Genomic DNA, 22,273 nt, shown 5'->3' with positions numbered 1-22,273 from the left:
TTTCTCTGGTGTTTTTCTGTTCAGCCCAAGAGATTTTAGGACTGCAGAAATAAAACCAAAATCTAATGAATGAATTTATATTTAGCCTTCCAATTTAATCAATCCTTGCAGACCGATATATCAACACTGTATCTTATGTCTGTCTTTCATTTATTCCAGGTTTACATTTTGAAATAATAATCAACACAATGCAATTACTCCACACTTGGAAAAATGAAGTCAGCTTTACCTAAAAACCCTCTCATTTTAAAAAATGTTGGAATGTGAAGAAAAATGACACAAAGGAAAATATCCCATCAGCTGAGAATCTGATCCTTAGAGATTTTGTTCTGCAGTTTTATCTCATATTAGCATGACTTTTTCCTGATCAGTTTGCTGCCATCACAGTAGTATTTTTCCCCTAAAGTAAAAATAAAACCAGCATTTTTTATTATGAAAAATATAAAATAAAAAAAAGAGTTAAGACTATCATAAGATCTCTTAATTTCTAACACTGATTTTACCAAATCCCCTGCATTTAGCATGGTCATAAATTCCCTCAGGTTTCATATGGCTGCTATCAAGCACAACTTATGCTGATTTAACACTAAGGTGAAGCCTGAACGGTACCTACTTACTATTTTTATTTCAATGGGACCAAAGCTGAGAAACACAGTTGCCACTGTCAGAAAACTAGTCTTACTTCTCTATTTCATCCTGTCAGTGGACTCTTCTATCTCCTACTGCACACTGCTAACTTCCCCACATTGTGCTTAATTCTTCAGGGCAAAATACGCACTTAACTAATTAGACTCAAGACACAAGCAATGGCAAGTAAGTCAAGATGGTTGGAAAAAGCATTCTTTGTGACATACCCTGAAACTTTATAATGAATAGCCTACATTACACTATATATAACCACGATTTTTTCCTTGTTTGTCTTGAGCTGAGAAAGAGCAAGCGTCTTAGGCATTTATAAAGTAATGTATACACATTTGTACTCTTCAAACTGCCAGGCAGATGTAGCCTTTACAGACCTCCCCCTCAGCATCACGTGAGAGCAAATTTCTACAGTAGTATACAGTGACGAAAGAGTAGAAGTAAGAATTATTTAAATTATCAATAGAACATCTATTGCTCCTGAAGAAGGCCATGCCAGGAAGCCTACAACTGGCCCAAGGATTCCTATGGAAGTATAAAATGTAAACGATGTAACAGCTCTTCTCTATTAACAGTTTGTGAAGCTCAAGGTAGTTTACAAATTACCTACATGAGTAGAACAGAATCTTCCTCTATAATATTAGTTTCTGATAACTGATAGCAACCAAGTTTTTACTGGATGGTTCCTTCAACCAAATTCACTGACGAATAAAAAAGACACTTCCCTCCCCACAAGTCTGAGTTTTAACTTTTCTATTTCTGGGTTTTATGCTTTTGTTTTGTTTTGTTTGGTTGGGGTTTTTCGGGGGGGGGGGGGGGGGGGTGTTTGGTTTGGGGAAAATTTTTCCTTTTTTTTTGTTTTCCTTTTTTTTTTTTTTTTTTGGTTTGGTTTGTTGGTTTTTTTTTTCCATCAGAACAACTCAAAACCCTACAAACCTTTCACCAGAGGTGGCGAACACATAATCCCCCTCCCCCAGGAATAACACAGCTGAAAGGAAGCACAATCCTAAAATCCTGAATACAAACTAAATAACATTACTACTGTTAGCTAAACCAAAGGGAACTCAAACATACCAGTATAATTGATGACTTGAACTAGCATGGGATAGGAACTAGTGAGGACCAGAGGAAGACTTCACAACAAGACTTCACAACACTGTGAGTTCATGTCACTTTCCACCATCAGTGACTGTACTGCCTTTCCATTAGCATAACTAAATTTTAAGTTAGGACAGGAGAAACAACTAACTGAAAGCTATACACCGCTACAAACAAGGTTACAGAATGAGGTTGGACTATAGTTTAAACTAACAATTGCTGTTCTTTTGTTTTCTATCAGGACAGAGAAATAGACTTGCTTTTATGGCATAAGATATTAAATTCAAACACTACAAAACATCTAAAGAACAACTCTTACCTACAGCAACCGATTAAGAAATACTCACTTTGGCAATCAAAGCTGCTTCCATACAGCTACATAATCATGAATCAGCTGTAGTTCAGTATATGTAAAAGGTGATACTAATTCCATTTCAGCTTTAGTGCCATCTGTCTTGGGAACATATAGTTCTTCTGGACAAACTCCCTGCTAGCTGAGCTCCACAAGGCTTGACATTCTGAAACATTTTAATTATTTGCATTTCATAAAACAGGTTTACAACATTGTCAAAGATGCCAATTAATTCCTTCAGACAGCGGAAACAATAACATAATAAATACTTAACTTGTCAAGCATCAGTCTATCTACAACTCCTCAGTTTCCTAAGGATACTCTGATATGATACTTTGAGAACTTGCACAATACATTTCAGAAAATGGGATGCCTCCCTAACCAGTACAAAGCACATTAGCAGGAAAAAAGTAATATCCTTACTTCCAGCTTGACAACGTCAGTTTCCCATTCACAGGTCAGCATCAAGAACCGCAACAAACTGCATCAAGAAAGAGGTGGAAGAATGACTGTGTAGCCTTTCACGGGAGGATAAAACCAGACACAAGCTACATGAAAGACTGCTGAAAGATGGAGTTTATATTCATAAAGCAAGTATTTGGAGTTTTAAAAATAACAAACAAGACACAAGAGTTTATCAGATAGGTAATATTCAGTTGGTATCTACCAGCTAGTCCTATTTTTTCTAACCAGTTTTAAAGAAAATCTGGGTATGCAATAATCACTTGCTCCTGCTGTTTATGAAGTATCAATTCCTGTTTGTTCCCCTTTCTAATTTTGTTTGACAGGTATGAATGGCCTACCTGATGTAACTGACACAAGTCTAGAAACCAAACATACTGCCAGGTTTCAAGCGTATCTGCACTAATCCAAGTCTGACTTCACACCCACACATTAGGCTCCCTCCTACTAGCTAGCCTGGGCTTCTCTTATGCACACAACTTCCTTATGTCAATCTTGAAATTAACATCCACATCTACTTGCTAAATGATGCCAACTCTTCCATGAAACATTCAAACCATGAAGACCACACCCCCTTAGTGCTCTTTCATCACCCCATTTTGCAACCTTCTCTTGGGAATGTGATTCGTAAGTGTTCAGCCCTTTTCACTTTGTAAAATATCTTATCTAATAAAAAAAGGCACATGCTTGATGTTGCATCAAGAACCAGATGATTCTTATGCTTGTAGATCAGGTCAGGGAACAGATGTATCTGCATTTCATCTGTCAGCTGCCTAGTTTCACTGCAGAGTAAGATGAAGTAAGATGACCCAATGACAAACGAAAGTCTATGATCCTCTACCTCTTATTCAGTTTTTGCTGCAATATTATTTCTAAAGTTTCTATGCTCAATTTTTAAGCACAGATAGAAAAGACTAGTCTTTCCTCCTTCAACTCTTCCCGTATCCTAGAGTGTACCTGCTAGAGTCAGAGGAAAAAAAGAAAATATACATTCTTCACATGACAGGCTTTTCAACTATTTCATACTCCTAGTCCGAATGACACAGAGATATTCTGAAACCAAAAAAAAAGACAGTCTTTCCAACTCAAGAAAATCCTGGTGTGCAGTCTGTGGAGTTCTCATCAGTATGCCACTGATAATCTGTCACTGACTTGGAGGTTATGGAGGTCAAATTCTATTGTTTTCCAGAAGTTGCAGGGCACTAAGAGATGGCTAAAGTGCACTTGATAATTGCCATATATTTATTTCACATGTAAGCAGTTTCTGTGGTTGGCACAGGGATATTATGCAACTGCCATCCTCTTGGAGCATACTGTATAGTAGTGAACAAGAACTGAATCACCAGACATTGACAGGATGCTCCAGAGCCCACATTATCCAAATGTAGCTCAGTGCTACTACAGCCTCTCCCTGACTGAAGTCTCAAGCCCAGTTTCCAGAGGACAGACATCCATGCCACAAAACCCAATCTTGACGTACAGCATTCCAGAAAGCTCATGGTTCAGCAAACAGACTTCTATTATGAACTACCTACCACACACACACACACGCACACACACCCCCTTACTTTACGTGCAATTAGCACGTCAGCAGGTAAATAACAGTCAACAGGTCAGCAAGGAAAACCTTGCTCTAGCAGCTGTTCCTTTTGGTGGACAATCTAGATTAAAATTTCTTCAGCTGACATCGTTCAGCTGCATTCAGCTTTCCACTACAGACCAGGAAATGAAAAGAAAGCAGAAAAGTAAAAATTATCATACTCTTATTAATAGAAATTACCTGCCCAAGACTTAAATAAAATTTGGCAGTTTAACAACAGGGAAAAGGGGAATGAACCATGTTAAAATCAGCAGCATGATAAAATCTCGATTATACAAGAGAAGCAGTAACAAAGTGTATTCCACAGCATGAGACAGGTCTGTCCAGACAAGATCAGAGTTTCAAGCCTTCCACCATTACCTTGGTGAGAAACCCTTAAAACACCAATGCCATCATCAGCTGTGAAGCCACACCACTGCAGAAGAAATCCACACTTCCCTTGCTTGCTGTCCCCTGTTTACTGCTGCAACCCAAAACCATCTGCATCCATGCTGTGCCTCAAAAACACTTGCGCATCACACACTGAATATGTCTGCAGTAATTAAACTGTTCTTGGCTAAAAAGTAACCACTGGAAAAAAATAAATAATAAAATGCAAAACCAGAAAAAAGTGGCATGACACTGAATGCTAAAACTGGCTACGCTGCCAAAAAGCTGATTACATACCTTAATTTTCAGACAGGAAATGCATCATACCAACATCTTGTTAAACAAGCTAAACGCATTCAAAGGCAAAGGAGAAGAAGAAATCCACATCTTTCTGTCAACACTGGAGTCATTTATATTAAATTTACATTTGACATGTAACAAGGCTGCACACATATGAAAAAATGCAAGTATGAAAAGGGTGTCTGTTCATTTACACAGTGCTTAGCATTCAAAATTGATTTTACAGACATCCTGCTAACCTGTCTGGCAGAAATTCTTCCAGACTACACAAATTAATTCAAAATAGGGAGGCTGTCACTTTTTCTGTCTTACAAGCAAGGAGGTAATATTCTGAAATAGTTTTTAGCATGCTGAAAGGAATCATACAAAAGTTAAAAGATATATATGCATCAAGAGAGGAAACAATTATTTTGCAAAAACATGACTTTTGGCTAAGAACTCATAGTTTAGACTAGGTCCTTAAACAGCTTTCCCATTGAAGAAACATGAACAAAATTAAAAGCTCATGGGAAGACACTATTGGTTTATTCATCACAAATATAACATGGTTTCAGTATAGGCTAGACTAGATGATCCAAGAGATCCCTAGCCATTTTATTTTAAGGATGATTATACTGGTTTCTCTATAGAGTTAACTAGGAAACTCTTAAAAAGTCTTTTAGCATCAATATTCCCCTCTTAAAACAAAGTGGTTGCCCTAAAAACTAGCCAGTTTACTCAAGTGAAATGATGCCAGGAGAACCTCTCTATCCTCCAGACCATATCTAGGACATGTCCCGCCAGTGCTTTAATGCAACCATACTCAAGCCTGTGCCTCTAAATAACAGAAAACGCTTAACGCCAACATGGAACCAGATTAATCCAAACAATGTTGTGAGCTAAGAGTTGGGGATTTTTTGTTAAAGTACCCGTTAAATAACATGTAGGGATTTATTTTTTTTCATAGAATCACAGAATAGTTAGGGTTGAAAAGGAACTTAAGATCATCTAGTTCCAACTCCCCTTCCATGAGCAGGGACACCTCATACAACCATGTCACCCAAGGCTCTGTCCAACCTGGCCTGGAACACCACCAGGGATGGAACATTCACAACTACCCTGGGCAACCCATTCCACTGCCTCACCACCCTTATAGGAAAGAACTTCCTCCTTATATCCAATCTAAACTTCCCCTGTTTAAGTTTTAAACCGTTGCCCCTTGTCCTATCACTACAGTCCCTAATGAAGAGTCCCTCCCCAGCATCCCTATACCCCCCTTCAGGTACTGGAAGGCTGCTATGAGGTCTCCACACAGCCTTCTCTTCTCCAGCCTGAACAGCCCCATCTTTCTCAGTCTCTCTTCATATGGGAGGTGCTCCAGTCTCCTGATCGTCCTCATGGCCCTCCTCTGGACTTGCTCCAACACTTGCATATCTGTTTCATGTTGAGGACACCAGAACTGTACACAGTACTCCAAGTGAGGTCTCACAAGAGCAGAGTAGAGGGTCAGGATCACCTCCTTCGACCTGCTGGTCACGCTCCTTTTGATGAGGCCCAGGATACGGTTTTTAATTTCTTTCTCCCTAAATCTACATGAGGGGAAATATTAGCTCTTTTCTTGTTGGGATGGTTTTTGTCCGTAACTAGTAATTAACACTACCTCCCCTCCTGTGTGCTTCATACATCTATTATGTCTGGTCATAAAAATAAGATTATACATTTGATTTCTTAAATACAGTCTATTTTTGTTGCACTGTATTACTTATCTTTGTAAATTTATAAGGGGAGCCTATAATTGTATTTTTGACCAAGCTGTCCTTTAGCTCAAATAATTATTTTCTCTCTTGGATTTATACTCCTTAATTTGCTGCACAGCTTAAAAACTACTGTAATACACGTAATAAAAAAATACATAGTCTAAATGAAGTCCTCATCATTGATGTTTACAAGCTGATCAACCCAGCATTATTCTTTCCTTTTAGCTACATATGAAACAGTCCATCACAGGGAACAGAAAAGAGAAAGGGAAAAAAACCCAAAAAAACAAAAAAAACGAGGGTAACAGAAACAGCCACTATCCATAGTGAGAATTAATGTCTAGCACAGAGGGTAACCCCAAGCCGCTCTAAAAGTCACTGTTTCCAGCAAATGTGAGAAAGGAGTATGCAGGAAGCACACATGGCAGGGCTTCCAGTGATCAGAATGCGGGAAGCAGAGATGAATGAGCCTCTTAGCACATTTGTGAGCTTCAACCCGAAGAACATTTTATATCTAGAACCACAAGCCTAAAACTGAAAATTGTTAAAAAAGACTGAAATCATAGAATCTTAGAATAGTTAGGGTTGGAAAGGACCTTAAGATCATCTAGTTCCAACCCCCCTGCCATGGGCAGGGACACCTCACACTAAACCATGCCACCCAAGGCTCTGTCCAACCTGGCCTTGAACACTGCCAGGGATGGAGCACTCACAACCTCCCTGGGCAACCCATTCCAGTGCCTCACCACCCTCACAATAGAGAACTTCTTCCTTATATTCAAGCTAAACTTCCCCTGTTTAAGTTTTAACCCGTTACCCCTTGTCCTGTCACTACAGTCCCTCCCCAGCATCCTTATAATCTCCTTTCAGGTACTGGAAGGCTGCTATGAGGTCTCCATGCAGCCTTCTCTTCTCCAGGCTGAACAGCCCCAACTTTCTCAGCCTATCTTCATACGGGAGGTGCTCCAGTCCCCTGATCATCCTCATGGCCCTTCTCTGGACTTGTTCCAACAGTTCCATGTCCTTTTTATGTTGAGGTCACCAGAACTGCACACAATACTCCAGTAAGGTCTCACAAGAGCAGAGTAGAGGGGCAGGATCATCTCCTTCGACCTGCTGGTCACGCTCCTTTTGATGCAGCCCAGGATACGGTTGGCTTTCTGGGCTGCAAGTGCACACTACTGGCTCACGTTCATTTTCTCATCGACCAGCACCCCCAAGTCCTTCTCTGCAGGGCTGCTCTGAATCTCTTCTCTGCCCAACCTGTAGCTGTGCCTGGGATTGCTCCGACCCAGGTGTAGGACCTTGCACTTGTCATGGTTAAACTTCATAAGGTTGGCATCAGCCCACCTCACAAGCGTGTCAAGGTCCCTCTGGATGGCATCCCTTCCCTCCAGCGTATCAACCGAACCACACAGCTTGGTGTCATTGGCAAACTTGCTGAGGGTGCACTCAATCCCACTGTCCACGTCAGCGATGAAGATGTTGAACAAGACCGGTCCCAACACCGATCTCTGAGGGACACCACTCGTCACTGGTCTCCAGCTGGACATTGAGCCAATGACCACAACTCTTTGCGTGTGGCCATCCAGCCAGTTCTTTATCCACCGAGTGGTCCACCTATCAAGTTGATGTCTCTCCAATTTAGAGACAAGGATGTCGTGTGGGACACTTGTCAAATGCTTTGCACAAGTCCAGGTAGATGACATCAACTGCTCTACCCCTGTCCATCAGTTCTGTAGCCCCATCATAGAAAGCCACCAAATTGGTCAGGCGGGACTTCCCCTTAGTGAAGCCATGCTGGCTGTCACCAAGCACCTTGTTGTTTTTCATGTGCCTTAGCATACCTTCCGGGAGAATGTGCTCCAAGATTTTGCCAGGCACGGAAGTGAGACTGACTGGTCTGTAATTCTTTGGGTCATCCATTTTCCCCTTCTTGAAAACAGGGATTATATTTCCCTTTTTCCAGTCGTTGGGAACTTCACCTGACTGCCATGATTTTTCAAATATGATTGCCAGTGGCTTAGCAACTTCATTCGCCAGCTCCTTCAGGACCCACGGATGGATTTCATCAGGTCCCATGGACTTGCGTACATTCAGGTTCTTAAAACGGTCTCAAACGAGATCCTCTCCTACAGTGGGCCCAAGGTCTTCATTCTCACAATCTGTACATCTGCCTTCCAAGACTTGGGGGGTGTGGTCAGAGCATTTGCCAGCGAAGACTGAGGCAAAGAAGTCATTAAGAACTTCAGCCTTCTTCAAATCCAGGGTAGCCAGTTCTCCCAAGAGCTTCCGGAGGGGGGCTGCATTGTCCCTAGTCTCTCTTTTATTCGCTACGTACCTATAGAATCCCTTCCTGTTATCCTGTTATCCTTAACATCCCAAGCCAACATCATGGCCACTGAAGAGTCACATGAGGAAAAATCCCATTTCCAATCTGACTAGTGCATGTTTTCCATTGTATGCTTAATAAAATATAACATATAAGACTGGTGCCATATTATCCTAATATATTCAATGTTTCAGCTTCAGCTGTAAGACTTAGTGAATCTTTGTTACTATTACTGAGGCAATAAAGAAAATCACAAAGGCCTGGGCTTTTGTAGTCTACAAAAGCAGGATTTCTCTATGATATGCAGTTAAACTGCAGGTTTTAAAGAGAAGGGATTCAGGATATGGAAAGATTCTCAGATCACACATATGTAAAAAAAAAATCCAGGTCTGAAACTTTAACATCAAGCTATGGTAACTTTCCAGAACTCAAGTGCCTTTAACTTCCCAACTCATTTAAAAACAAACAAACAAAACCAAAAACCCCACAAACACACACCTTAGGTCAGAGAGCAAAAGAAGACTTAGTCTAGTACATGAAATTCCAAGAACTTGAATAATCTAAGGAAACTCCAATTTCCAATCAGGATTTTGTATTTCATTTAAAAAGCTGTAATTAAATTAAAGCACTGTAGTTATAACTAAACAGTGTGTCAGAGAAAGAGAACTCAAAAAGTTTCTGCCTCCTCGATTCTGAAAACTGAGACAAATGAGGACAATATGAAATAGCAAATTAACTGCTCACACAAAAAAAAAACCAACAAACAATTAGATATTTTTAAGAGTTATTTAAAACTATGATTATCAGCAAAAAAAAAGTATTAGCTTACATTGCTTGGATAGCCTTAAATTCTCTCCTAAAATGGATGTTATAAGTATATTAAAAAGCTGGGGAGTATAGAATCATAGAACAGCTATGGGTTGCAAAGGACCTTAAGATCATGAAGTTCCAACCCCCTGCCCTGGGGAGGGACACTTCACACTAAACCACGTAACCCAAGGCTCTGTCCAACCTGGCCTTGAACACTGTCAGGGATGGAGCATTTACCACATCTTAGGGCAACCTGTTCCAGTGCCTCAACACCGTCACAGTAAAAAGCTTCTTCCTTATATCTAACCCAAACTTCCCCTGTTTTAATTTAAACCCACATAAAAATAATTATTTCATAGTAGTAACCTTCATGAATTAAGATGTTCTACTTGATATCTCAGTATCATCAATATCATAACATAAGGCAATTTTTCAATGTTTCTTCAGCCCACAGCAGAGCAGTGTGTCAAACCTCCTTTTAACAGGCAGATTACAGGGACATCCTCAGAATGGCAAAAGGTTTTTCAAGGATTTGTAAGTGTGTAGCCAAGAACCAGCCATCCTCTTTTACACAATTAAGTTTGAGCTACAGATTATACTGCATTTTATTTGAGACTGAAGTTGTCCTTACAGACTGTATTACACCCCATGTATCATAACCTACACTACTACCCAGGCTATGAAAGATGCATGCCCTTGTGGTTTGGGAAATTTAAATTGCTTTCCTTATCTTTGTCCTTCCTGTGAAAGCCCAAGAAAACAACCCCAGAAACCCCAGCCTGCAGATTTATGAATCAGTACAAACATTCCCATTAGTAACACATGCCATTCAAAATCTCACAAAACCAGCAGATGGACTTTAAAACATTAAAAGAGATGTTATAGATTAGCTCTGTTTCACACATGCATGATGGTAATTAAGAGAAAGAGCACATCATAGAAGCGATACATCCCAGGAAACTTCCCTAGGTGAGTAAAAAGGCAAAAAAAAAATCTTAATTTTTTAAAAATCATGCCTATATTTGCTTTTGCTTTAATGATCAGTTGACATGGCAGGACTTGTCAAATCTTAGTTTTTCTCTTGCTATTCACAGCCTTGCCCGATAACATCCAGCTGAAATCAAAACCTTTGTTTAATGTCACTGCTGTTAACCCTAGCATTCAGACAAGAAATATCACACAGTGAAGAGCCATCTCTCTTTTGTGCTGTTACTGGACAATTAATTAAAGGAAAAGAGTTCGTGTACTCAAATAAACACAGGCTACAAGGGCAGCACAATAGAGGGCTGTTTACGACATACAGTGGTTTACACAAAGTTTGCCAAATTGTCACTAACACAAGCTGACTAAGTCTGCATAGCAGACAGCAGACAGCACAGGTCTGGAAGCAGTAAAACCACAGCAGCTTGGAAAAACTGCCATACAAGTATGACAAAACTGCTTTTGAAGCTCATCTAGGCATCTTCACAACACATTTCCTAGTACTCCGTGTTCTAGTATTTGTTCTTGCAGAGCCTGTGTGGGTACAGGCATGCCTATATCCTTTTTTTCCTGTTGCTGTCTTATAACAGGGAGTTGTAGCTACTTTTCAACAGCCACAGCAATGTGAAGCTCTATGCCTCACTCATCTACTCCACGCCGATGAAAAGGAAAAAACTATCTTCTGGATCCTCCCTGTCAGATGAGACTTAAGAGGTAGGGAGGAAAGTAATTCTCAGCACCACAGTAAGCATCTCCTATTTACGAAAGGATCAAAAATCACCTCAAAGTAATCTAGTCCTTCCCCCTGTGACATGGTAATACCCATCATGTTTCTGTCACAACTCACAGATGCTTACATCACCTGTTCTTAAAATTATTCACAAATTTTCCTGATAATATATTCAAATGCAACCGTGCCTTGGCAAGCAAGGAAAGAAAACAGATCATTGTGAGAAATACGTAGAGTACCCCTCACTCTCTCATTTCTCTGCTCTTCCTCGTTCGAAGCTAAAATAACAGCTCCTGGTTCAGCCATTCCTCCAGTACCCAGGTATTCTTACTGCTCCTTTCCAGACTCCCTGTAACGGGTTCATATTACCCTTTTTTCTTAATAAATTCCACCTTTAAAATTGGATTCTCCCTCAACACTGACTAGAAACATACTCCATTTTATTTGCAGAGTATACTCTGTTCTCACACACGAGATGCAGTCACAGGACCCCTCCCAGAAGAACTAGAAAGGTCCTAATAGTTTACTGAAGGAAGCCTCAGAGAGAAGCATTTGGTCTTCCTGATCTTCTCCATTGCTCATCAGCCAGGTGGCACTAATTACTTTAAAAAAGTCCCACAGTGTTTGAAGTAAGGAACTGGAACCTGAAAACCAGCCCTGAGGAAAATACCCCAAAAATAAAATATATATAAAAAAAAAGACACCCCCCTCCCCCCCAAAAAACACAAACAAAAAAACATACAAACAAACAAACAAACAAACAAACAAAAAACACCACACACAAACAAGTTTCCTAAAGGCCAACTTCAACCATTCTGTGATCTTGCTATGATGTTCTTTAGTTTTATGCTACAATGTTGGCTCTAATTATTACTCCTGTCATCCACTATAAATACCTAAATCATCCATATATATAAAAAAAAAAACCCAACCACCCCAACAATGACACATATTCTCAAGAGTCCTTTCCCGGCAAAAAGCGATTTTCAAGTAGTTTAGCACTCACCTGCTGTCAATTCCTCCAGACATTCTTTAATATGAGTAAAGTTCTGACATTTTCTATCATAAAGAATCAATCTATCACAGATCAACTGCTCCTTTCCTGTTAGCATTCTGGAGAAAGAAACTGCATTAGTCTAACATGGTATAATCTTAGAAATAAAATCATATGGGCTACTCCTCATTTCTTTGTCATTTTCTATTGCTTTAGGAGGGTTTAATTCACAAGAAAAATACTGGAACAAATAATCAAAGTTAATCAACTGGGACTACAAATGCTCATTTCCATTTCCCACTCCCAATATCTGTAAAGACAGACACTACAATCACTTTTCTCATTGTCACAGTAATACATGCATCTTCTATGAGTTAAGTAACTGCAGCAGCCCAGGGATTACATCAACCAGCTCTTACCTTCTCAATAGCGTTTTTAAACACTTCAAGCTTAAACTTATCTAAATGCTCTATAACTTGTTCTTTCCTCAAACCAGCTTAGGGTTTTAGCACTTGCCTTGAACAACATGTTCACCTCCAAGTCCCTGTCTCTTGTATTAAAGATGAGATGAAGAAAAAGAAAAAAAGACCTCAGTCTGCTTTGCAGTGTCTGTTCAAAGCTCCAGTCTTCAAACAGCAGCAAACCTTCCTGGGCTTTCTTTTTTACTAACATTATATTTCTGTAATTATTTCTGTTACTCTTTTTTGAGTTGGCTATTCCAAATGTTGCATTTTAATTATATTGTGCTTGTGCTTTATTTTTACACTTGTCCCTGGCAACCCAGCCTGAATTCCCTTTCCCTCCTTGTTGTGTTTGATATTAAAGAGTTCATTAGTAGCCAAGCCAGCCTCTCACTACTTTTCATATTTGTCTCTGTGGAGGAATAGTTTCAATTTCTGCCATTAACATAATTTCCTGAAGAAAGAGTGGCATCTCTTTTTTTTTTTTTTTCATTCTTCTTTTTTTCTTTTTCTTTCTTAATCAGGCTTACCTGAAGTCTGCATTTCTAAAAATCCATTGTGCTATTTTAGCACAAGTCCTCCTTCCCAGTCTCTCATTTTCTCACTCTCGCACAAATTACGTATCTTCTGGTTATAACAAAGCTTAGAAGAGCCTATCCCTCTGGCTGCTTTCCTCATAATTAGCACCTTTACCAAGGTCCTTCAAGAATTACTAGGAACCTGCGTCCCACTGCACTCTAACTAGGCATTATGCCTAAGTAATCAGAATCACAGAGTCATTTGGACTGGAAGGGACCTTAAAGATAACCCGGTTCCAACTCTTTTCACCAGACTGAGTTGCTATCCTGTCATCTGGATGATTGCTGCTAGGTGCCTACAAACACCCTCATACAGAGTATCTTCCTCATTTGCCAGCCTTCAGTCACCTCTACCAAGACATTACCAATACCCTTTTTCCTTTTTATTCAAACAGACTCTCAGTAGAATTATTTAGAATGGAGAAGTTTGTTTATTCTGCCATCAACAGTCTAACTCTCTTGCGCCACAGACCCCACTATTCCTGTACTTGAATAAATATTATTTTTATCTCAGAATATTTGAATGTACTTTAGAACAATAACTACTGAGATCCCATTATCTGCTGTCACTAAACCCAGTGCTGAGTGCTCCTGATATATTGCTGTTGATGCCTCTTCTATACCTAAACTGTGGTTACTTCAAATGTTTGCCAAAACTCTGTACAAAGGTTACCACTAGTCATGGAATATGCCTGCTGCCAAAGAAATAAAATTTTATCCCCCACCCTTGCTGCTAGTTTAAAATCAAACAGTAACTTTCCACCTACTGAATCAGTGCATATGTACCTGCTATGGTAATGACATAACACACAGCAAGTACTAAATTTAAGTTAGTTTTATCACTTCCTAAACTAATACAACATCCATGAAATGACAGGGATTAATATCACTTTAGAATTTTAAATTGTCAAGAGGAAGAATCAGGTAACATTTCATTCATCTTTATTTCAGTTAACTTTTTAAAATGTATCTGCATGCAAAGTAATTCAAACACTGTTGAATTTCACTGACAGCGGCTATTGGGAAAAGTTCATGCAAATGCAAGGCACACATTCTGCTAATATTTTTCCTTCCTTATAGGCAAAGAATAAAAGAAACATTAATACCTGGAGAAGTGCTCAGATAGCATCTGAGCTACACGAAAAAGTGAAATAATACACTAAAAGTGAAATAATTCAGTTATTTTAACTTGATTATGAGCCGAGCCAAAGTCTGTGTGCCCAGAACTCTGTCTACTCCCTCAGTTACAGAAGTCAATCTAACAATGAGCATTATCACTTCCTTTGACCTTTGTCCATACATCCTTAATGTTGGGTGGTGGATGTACCATTTCTGACTTAACCCATTTTACTGGCAAGTAAGTTGCTAAAAACAACACTACTTGCAGAAGATATAACTTGCAAATAGCATGCATCATAAATGTGGTGTTTGCTAAACTGCCTTAGCTGTTTCTCTTCTCCCCCCCCGGCCGCCCTCCCAACAAAAAGGGTTCTTGTGAAAAGATAGAAGTTTCCCAACTCCAAGGACTCCACTGGCATGCAAGCAAAACAAACCTAGCTCGATCTAGCCTACGGAAAATTCCGCAAAACCATCTCAATACTACAGTGTGTTCTGCTGTATCAACACTAGTTAAGAACCCCTAAGCACTGGACTGTTGCTGGCAAACATCACCACTGCAAAAATCATGCCAGTGAAACTCTGCTGAAGGCAGATGTAACCAGTGACATCCATAAAACCTCTGTGCTATCTGGCAGACAGTTTATGCTAATGTCTCCCTGTGGTGCTGGGACCAAAACATTAAAACCAGAAATCATTGTGAGGGCAAATCAGTTTCTGCCCTCCATGTTTACTTTCCTCCAACCTTTTTCTTTTCTTTTCCCTCCTCCAGTTTTAGGAAAATGTACTTCACGTATTCATCTCGCTTTGATAAAAAACTTTCTAATTGTTTACTTGAAACCATTCCAAGCAGGCAAGCATAATTAATGTGAATTGCTGACTTGCATTAAGAAAGGAAATTATGCAGTTACACCTATTGCTAACTAAGTGTTCTATGCCTCCCTGTACTGAATGGCAAAATGGCCAACTAAAACCAAAATAAAAAACAAAACAAACAAACAAGCAACAACAAAAATAGCATAATTCCACCACAAAGTAACAGACTAGCTGCATCCACTACTTCTTTGAAACTTGGAATTGTGCATCCCACTATGACTGATGTTCCCTGTCCATGACACAGGCATTCCACCAAAAAAAGAACAAGGAGCAGAACACCCTTTTTTCCAGATGTTAATGGTTTGCAGAAAAATCTTTGGCTTCTTAGTATTTGTCATTGCTGTACCTCAGTCAGGGATACAGTCAAATGCAGAGACGACCAGAACCCTCACCTCCAAAATGAATCCACATCTCACTGTGGCTGGGAGCATGCACCTCCTTCAAAGCCCAGCACTGACAATCAAGAGAGTTCCTCAAAGGCGGAGATGAGTCTTTGTCCTCCACAGGTTTTCTTACAGGAATCCTGAATTTATGACTCTGTGCTAAAAAGATATTTACAGCACTGGTGAGATATAAAAGTGTCACAAATGTGCAAGGAGTAAACAGCCAGGCTATGTTTAATAAAGCACAGGGGTCCAGTGTAAAAAGGTAACAAGCCAGGGATCTTTCACCTTCAACTTGTAACAGTAGCACCTCCCTACTCTGGCTCCCTTCTTCCCTTTTAAGGTCAAGATATATATGCTTACAGAAGCACTATTCTTAATGTGATGCCAGTACAGTAGTGAAGCAGCAAGCCACATTATCTCTCCCTCTCAGGTTTGTTGCATTAGAGCAGGAGCCATACACATCAAAATGAGGTAACACAATTCAGTAAAAACCCATGCTACTTTTTGGACGTGGCTGCACAACAGCCATTTTCCATGGCTGGTGTGTCAAAACCCAAACATCTGAAAGAATGTTTGGTTATTACCAATATAGTACAAATATATTAATAAACCTAAGTCAAAAATACAAAATTATCTTCCCTCCCACTTGGGGCTGCCTGAGGTTTTACAAAGGATTTTGTGAATGCAAGTGGGATTGATTCTTCAGCAGTTCAACTCTTCAGCTGTCAGCACAGTGCAATAAAATCAGACAACAGTTAAGTTACAATTCAAAACTTTACTGGCATATAGATCTTGTCGATAGCTTAAAGGCTAGATATTGGGTTGGGTTTTGGTTTTTTTTTTTAACATGCATTAGGAAATCCTTGTAGCTGTGAGCTCTTTGGCTGGCAGCATTTTATCAGTTCCCCAGGCAAACTAAACTACTACTGGAACAGCCACTACCTTAGGCCTACTTTTATATAAGTTTTCACAGAATAAATCCTACACTTTGCCAATATTCAACTCAGGGAACTTGTAAATAACAAACTAGTATGATAAAGGCAAGTGTCTTTCAGTAGCAGTTAATTACGCAAAGAGCCTAGCACATGTCTTTATTACGCCACAGGTTCTTCTCCTCCCCTTCCCCCTCCTTTTTTTTTTCTTAAGCCAAACCAGACAAGTTCTTCTAAGGCATGCAACTGTTTCAATAAACAAAACTGTGTCTGTCTTACTGTTTGGAGACTACAGTAGAGGTGCAAGGGGAGATGATGACATTTGATTATGCTTCTACAGTTAAGCAGCAAAAAATACTTAAGAATTTGCCTAATATTTTTACTACTAGCCTAGCTATATATTTCCCCACACAGAAGCAGATAACATGTCCTCTATAATGTTAATTATGATTGGACTAGAATTAATTGTCATGACCTATCGTCACTGTGTTGGTGGGCAGTTCAGTATTACCTCACAATCTGACTTTTTTCTTAAAACAAAAACCAACCGACCAAAAGTAGTCACTGATTTTCCACTAACTTACCACCCAACATGGGGAGCCACAACAGACTGAAACAGGTAAATTTCAGGACAAATTCTACAACTGCTATGAAAACATGCTGCATTTAGTTCAGAGATAATGCAAGTCGAAGCCCCAAGTACATGTTACACAAACTCAGGATCTCATTCCTTCTCTCCAGGTGGCAGTTGATTTTGAAGGAAAAATAACTGTTATGAATATATACGGAACTAAGGTTTCAGGCCTCCTGCATGCAGATAGCTGTATCTGTGTCACGTTTCCAAACTTTCCTCCATTAATCAAAGGTAATCCCACTAGATATCAGAGGTAACATGTTCTTAGATTGTGTCTTCACATCCCTCGAGACTCTACCACTACTGTCACCAGTTCTTACCTTACCTGCTCTGTTTCCATTCCACATGGAATTGCCCCACCTGGACATGCCCTTTGGGATCACCTTTGACACAGTGGTTTTGGACACATGATTTAAAATGGAAAGCTTTCTTATCATACTATCAGTGAGCCATTTACTGAAGATACCTACATAAAACAACAGGAAGTCTTACAATCAATGCCTAAGACAGAAATCAAGGCAAGCTGTATTCCCAAAAACTCCTCTGTCTGCGTAACACTAACTTCAGCTGTTAATGCTCTGCTACCCTCACAGCATCTCCAAACTTAAACTGACACTTTGAAATGTACTGGCATGTGTATTATATTACACAGGAGCAATTATGCCAGAACCACTTATTGCTGTATGCATTCACAAGTGCACTCAAAACTGTTCTTTCAATTCAGCCTAGTCTTCAGACTTCATACAGGTCTAACTGACCTGTTCCTCATGACACAGTAAAGTCCCAGCTCCACTTTCCAGATGGACTAATCCAATCAGAAAAAGGCACCATTTCTTGGAGGCTGTTCACATGAGTTTTTAAAGGTACAGCAATTATCATAGAGCAGCCATACCTGCAGCTACTTACAAGCCATTATTTGGCCACTGTGCTGTACTGATAACAGGACAGAAGAAAAATTAGAATTTCCAGATCACCAGTGTCCCAGCTTTTGACCAGTGCAGAACTTCTTAGCCTCTTGTGGAAGTAGTCCAGGTTGCTTGTCTTGAATAAATACTATCAGATCACTAAAAGTGCATTCTTACCTTAAGCATAGGCATCTACTCTTATGTAATACATTACCTGACACACACCCAAAAGCAGGACACAAAAAGCACCTTTTTGCCAACAGCTTCCTCAATACCCCACCTGACAGCTTCCTTCAATGAGGATAAAGTATATACTTTTTTTCCTGGGTTGTCAGATTCCTAAATATCTGACTAGGCTGAGAAGAGGCAACAACTAAGGTAACAGTGCCAAGTCAGCATGTTTGAGCAGGAAAGTCTGAGAGTTTAAGTGTCTGTAAAGCAAAATATAGTTATAAAACTGTTACAAAAAAGGATGGCTGGAACAAGAGGTCACAAAAGCCCTGTTCTCAGCAGCATATAACAAACACCACAAAAACATACCAATTACTCTAGACAAGCCACAGAGTACAAACAGAGAGAGAACACCTCTCTTGAATGATTGAAAGAAACTACTCGGTACAATAACATTATACCAGGATGTGAAGGCCTGCATTTTTTAAAACTCAAGTGTGCAACTCAAACATTAAAGAACTAAACAAGATTTCCATAAACCTAATTAAAATTTTACAAGCCCTTGCAATGAAACCTTCAGCAAGCATCAAAAAAGCAGCATTTGTACACTAACAAATAATGATATGCAAGAGTGAACAGAAGTATTTGTGAATAATTCTATTTTAAAAAAAAAGCCTCTAAACTTGATGTACATCAAAGACATCTTGATAACCCCTCAATGAACAGCTTATCAGAGAAACTGATGCTTCAGATGGTACTGTGAGTCTGTAAATCCAAAGACTTAAGCTTAACAGGCATCGGTGCATTAGTATAATCTCTTGAAAATAAAATACATCTTTAGATTTCTAAAACTCAAGTTTCATATGAGGATCAAATAAAACCATGTCAGCAGCAGTCTCCAATTTTGGTCCTCGAGGTTTCAGAGTGTATGAAGTTTTGTATCCCATTTAGAGAAAAAAAAAAAAAAAAACACACCAAAAAACAACCCAAAACCAAACCTAAAATAACCCTTCCAGAGGATAATCGGTTTTTTACCATCATCACCACATAATTAGACACAGTGTGGATACAGTAAAGTAAAAAAAAAAAAAAAGAAAAAATGTAAATTAAGTTGTGTTTCTTCTGTGGATTTTGTCAACACATTTTTCATAATTTTAGTATAATTCACTTAGTTGTCAAAGCACATATCATCAGTCACCACGGCTCAATAAATAGATTCCTATATCTGCTAGCAGAAGTCAATTGAAAACCTTTGTCTTGATTGAGATGGATAGCAGAAAAAGGCACCAGGATGTTCCATCAGCTTCACAACTGCCATCCTCAAACCAGTATCTCACTCGTACAATCTTGCCTTTTGTAACTGTTTATACTTTACAAAGTAAATTGTAAGGTTTTCTGTCTTTTCCTTCTCCCTTTGACCTCCCATGTTCATTAAAGCAGAGGCAGAGATGAAGAAATGAATTACAGCATTAGGTCCTAATTCTTAGATTAGTTTCAGATCAAGTGCTCATTGTACACAGCCCAGCAGAAGTAAGGCAACATCAACAACATCAACAACATGAAAACCCTAATCCAACTTCACTCCGTTGGGTATTATAAACCCCTCCAATCGCCATTTTTTTCTAAAAGGTTTACTTCTAGAAATTATGAAGAAAACCAGCACAGATGAGAAGCATAGGTCTGTACTATTACTATGTTTGTGTGCAAGCCTTTTTGAATGGACCATTTATTATCACTGCCTTTTCTCTCTAAAAATGAAAACAAGATAAAAGCATCATGCTTCACCACTGACCAGATGAGGCCCTGAATCTTTCTTACAGCTATGAGAAGGAATAAAAACACTGTTGTACAGATGAAAAATGCAACTATAAACCTATAAACTCTTGCACAACATCAGTTTCACATAAGTCAACAGAAAACATCTAGGCAGAGAGGGGACTGGCAGATTCTGAAGTCTTTTTCAGAAGTAGTATGGCAGCATATAAAACAAGACACTCATTTTTAGGCATTTTTTTTTTTCTTATTATCACCATATGAGAGGTGCAAATGCTAATCAGAAAACTGATCACACACCCCAGGGAGAAGGAGGAAATCAGACAGAAATAAAATCTCTAAATACTACAGGTGTGTCTTAGCACTTCTCAGTTATAAGAAACCATATGCCCCAACCTGGTAAACTGTCCCACACCGTCAGGCTGGCGCTACACACAGCCTCTTAGCAGTGTGTATCTGCCTGCACCTACAGATTAGTCACATGGAGCAACTCAAAATCATGCCGAGTTACTACCAACCACCTTGGGTGCCAGAACATGTTCACATGACCTTGTTCCTCATTGCCTCAAAGACTAGAGGCAGCAGCACAGCTTTATGAGGACACACTCCCTTCTTCAGTTACCAGGGCCCTGAAGTTGCGGAAACCTCTATTTCCTTTGGCATCCCAGAAAAGTATCAAAATAGCTTTCAGTGATCTGGTGAGCGACACAGTGAGCGTCCCAAAAAAAACTAAAGCAGTGTTACTAGTCTGTTAAAACAGAAGCCCAGATCCAAACTCACAACCCACACACAGGGCCACGCAGCTAACAGACCGAAGCAGAAATCCCCGGCACTAAATAAAGCATCACACTTGCGAGTTAAAAAAAAAAAAAAAGCCTTCTTCGAAATAAAAGCTCGCATTCCACGCTCTCACCTTGGCACTCACCCGCTCCCCGGCTCACAGCCCTGCGCGCAGTCTGGGTTCTCTCCCTGAAGTTTGCCACCAACGCTGCCCACGTCGCCCTACAAACCAGCAGCGGAAAAGCCGAGCCAAAAAGATAAAGGGGATTAGGCGGGCATTACTTCCAATGACCTATATACTCCCCGAGGCAGCCCCGAGGCAGACAGCAGCTGCTGGGCTGCGGGGGGCACCGGACCGCCGCTCCACCGCACCGCACCCCGCCCCGCCGGAGAGGCCAAACGGCACAGCCTAACCCCAGGCGGCAACGACCGTGTCTGCCACGGAGGCCCCGCCGCCAGGTCCGAGGCCCGTCCCCAGCCATGGCCACCCCCTCATGGCTCCCGCCCCTGGCGACCCAGCCCCTACCTGTCGCGGGCGGTGCCGGAAAGTTTCCCCGGGGAGGGGCGAGGCGGCTCCGCTCCCTCTGTGCCGGAGCCACCGGGTACGGGGGGGAGGCGACTGCCTAGGTAAGTCGCCCTCAGCGACGGGGCAGACGGGGCCCGCGCTAATCCCCCAGGAGAGATCCCGCTCCAACCCGCCCTCACCGAGCGCCCCAGAGGCTCCGTCCCTTCAGGGCGGGCATCTTCCCCCTCGCATCTCTCCCCTCATCGCGGGTGGCCCCAAGTCGGCTCCGGCCGCGGAGTTTGTGTAAGCGGAGGCCGGGCGCTTGAGTCAGAGCGGCGGGGAGGAGCCGCGACCTGGCGGGGTGAGGCGAGGCCCGGCCCGGCCCGGCCCGCCGCGGCCCCTGGCGGACGGCCGCTCCCACCTAAGCCGGCGGAGAGGGCGTCGGTCGGTGCCGCCTCTTGAGGTGATGGTTGTGGGTATCAGGTGAGGAGGTCTCAGTCCAGAAAGGAACATGTTCCTGGGCCAAAACCACCATAAACACGCACCCTTCTTAATTTCTAACTATTATTACTAGTAGTTACTTTTCTTTAGATGATAGAGTGGCGTATGGGTGGTGTTCTCTCCCATGGGAAAATGCCAGTGCTCCCTATGGCACGTCTGGAGTCCTCTGTCCCCGGTGATCCGCACGCTGGTCTTTGGGGCCTGTCTGCTTTTCTGAAGAGGTATGGGCAGGGGGAATCACCTACTTGCATC

The 22,273-nt window shown here is 40.8% G+C and overlaps 1 protein-coding gene across 3 annotated transcripts in view; it reads right to left on the bottom strand.

Moving 5' to 3' along the window:
• Nucleotides 1-21,845, bottom strand: part of FHIP1A (FHF complex subunit HOOK interacting protein 1A) — a 91,911-nt gene extending 70,066 nt beyond the window's left edge. The window contains exons 1-2 of one of the 3 annotated variants that reach the window (XM_065692677.1): nt 21,542-21,845; nt 21,149-21,237 (exon numbers count right to left, since the gene is read on the bottom strand). The gene's annotated coding sequence lies outside the window, so the exon portion shown is untranslated. The remainder of the gene's footprint in view (nt 1-21,148; nt 21,238-21,541) is intronic. The other 2 variants (XM_065692686.1, XM_065692697.1) reach the window with 2 other exon arrangements.
• Between the last annotated feature and the right edge of the window lie 428 nt (nt 21,846-22,273).

The sequence above is a fragment of the Lathamus discolor genome, chromosome 1 (assembly GCF_037157495.1).
Source record: "Lathamus discolor isolate bLatDis1 chromosome 1, bLatDis1.hap1, whole genome shotgun sequence".
Taxonomy (NCBI): domain Eukaryota; kingdom Metazoa; phylum Chordata; class Aves; order Psittaciformes; family Psittacidae; genus Lathamus; species Lathamus discolor.
Note: the sequence above shows the minus strand (reverse complement) of the source record. Positions and strands in the feature narration are given on the sequence as shown.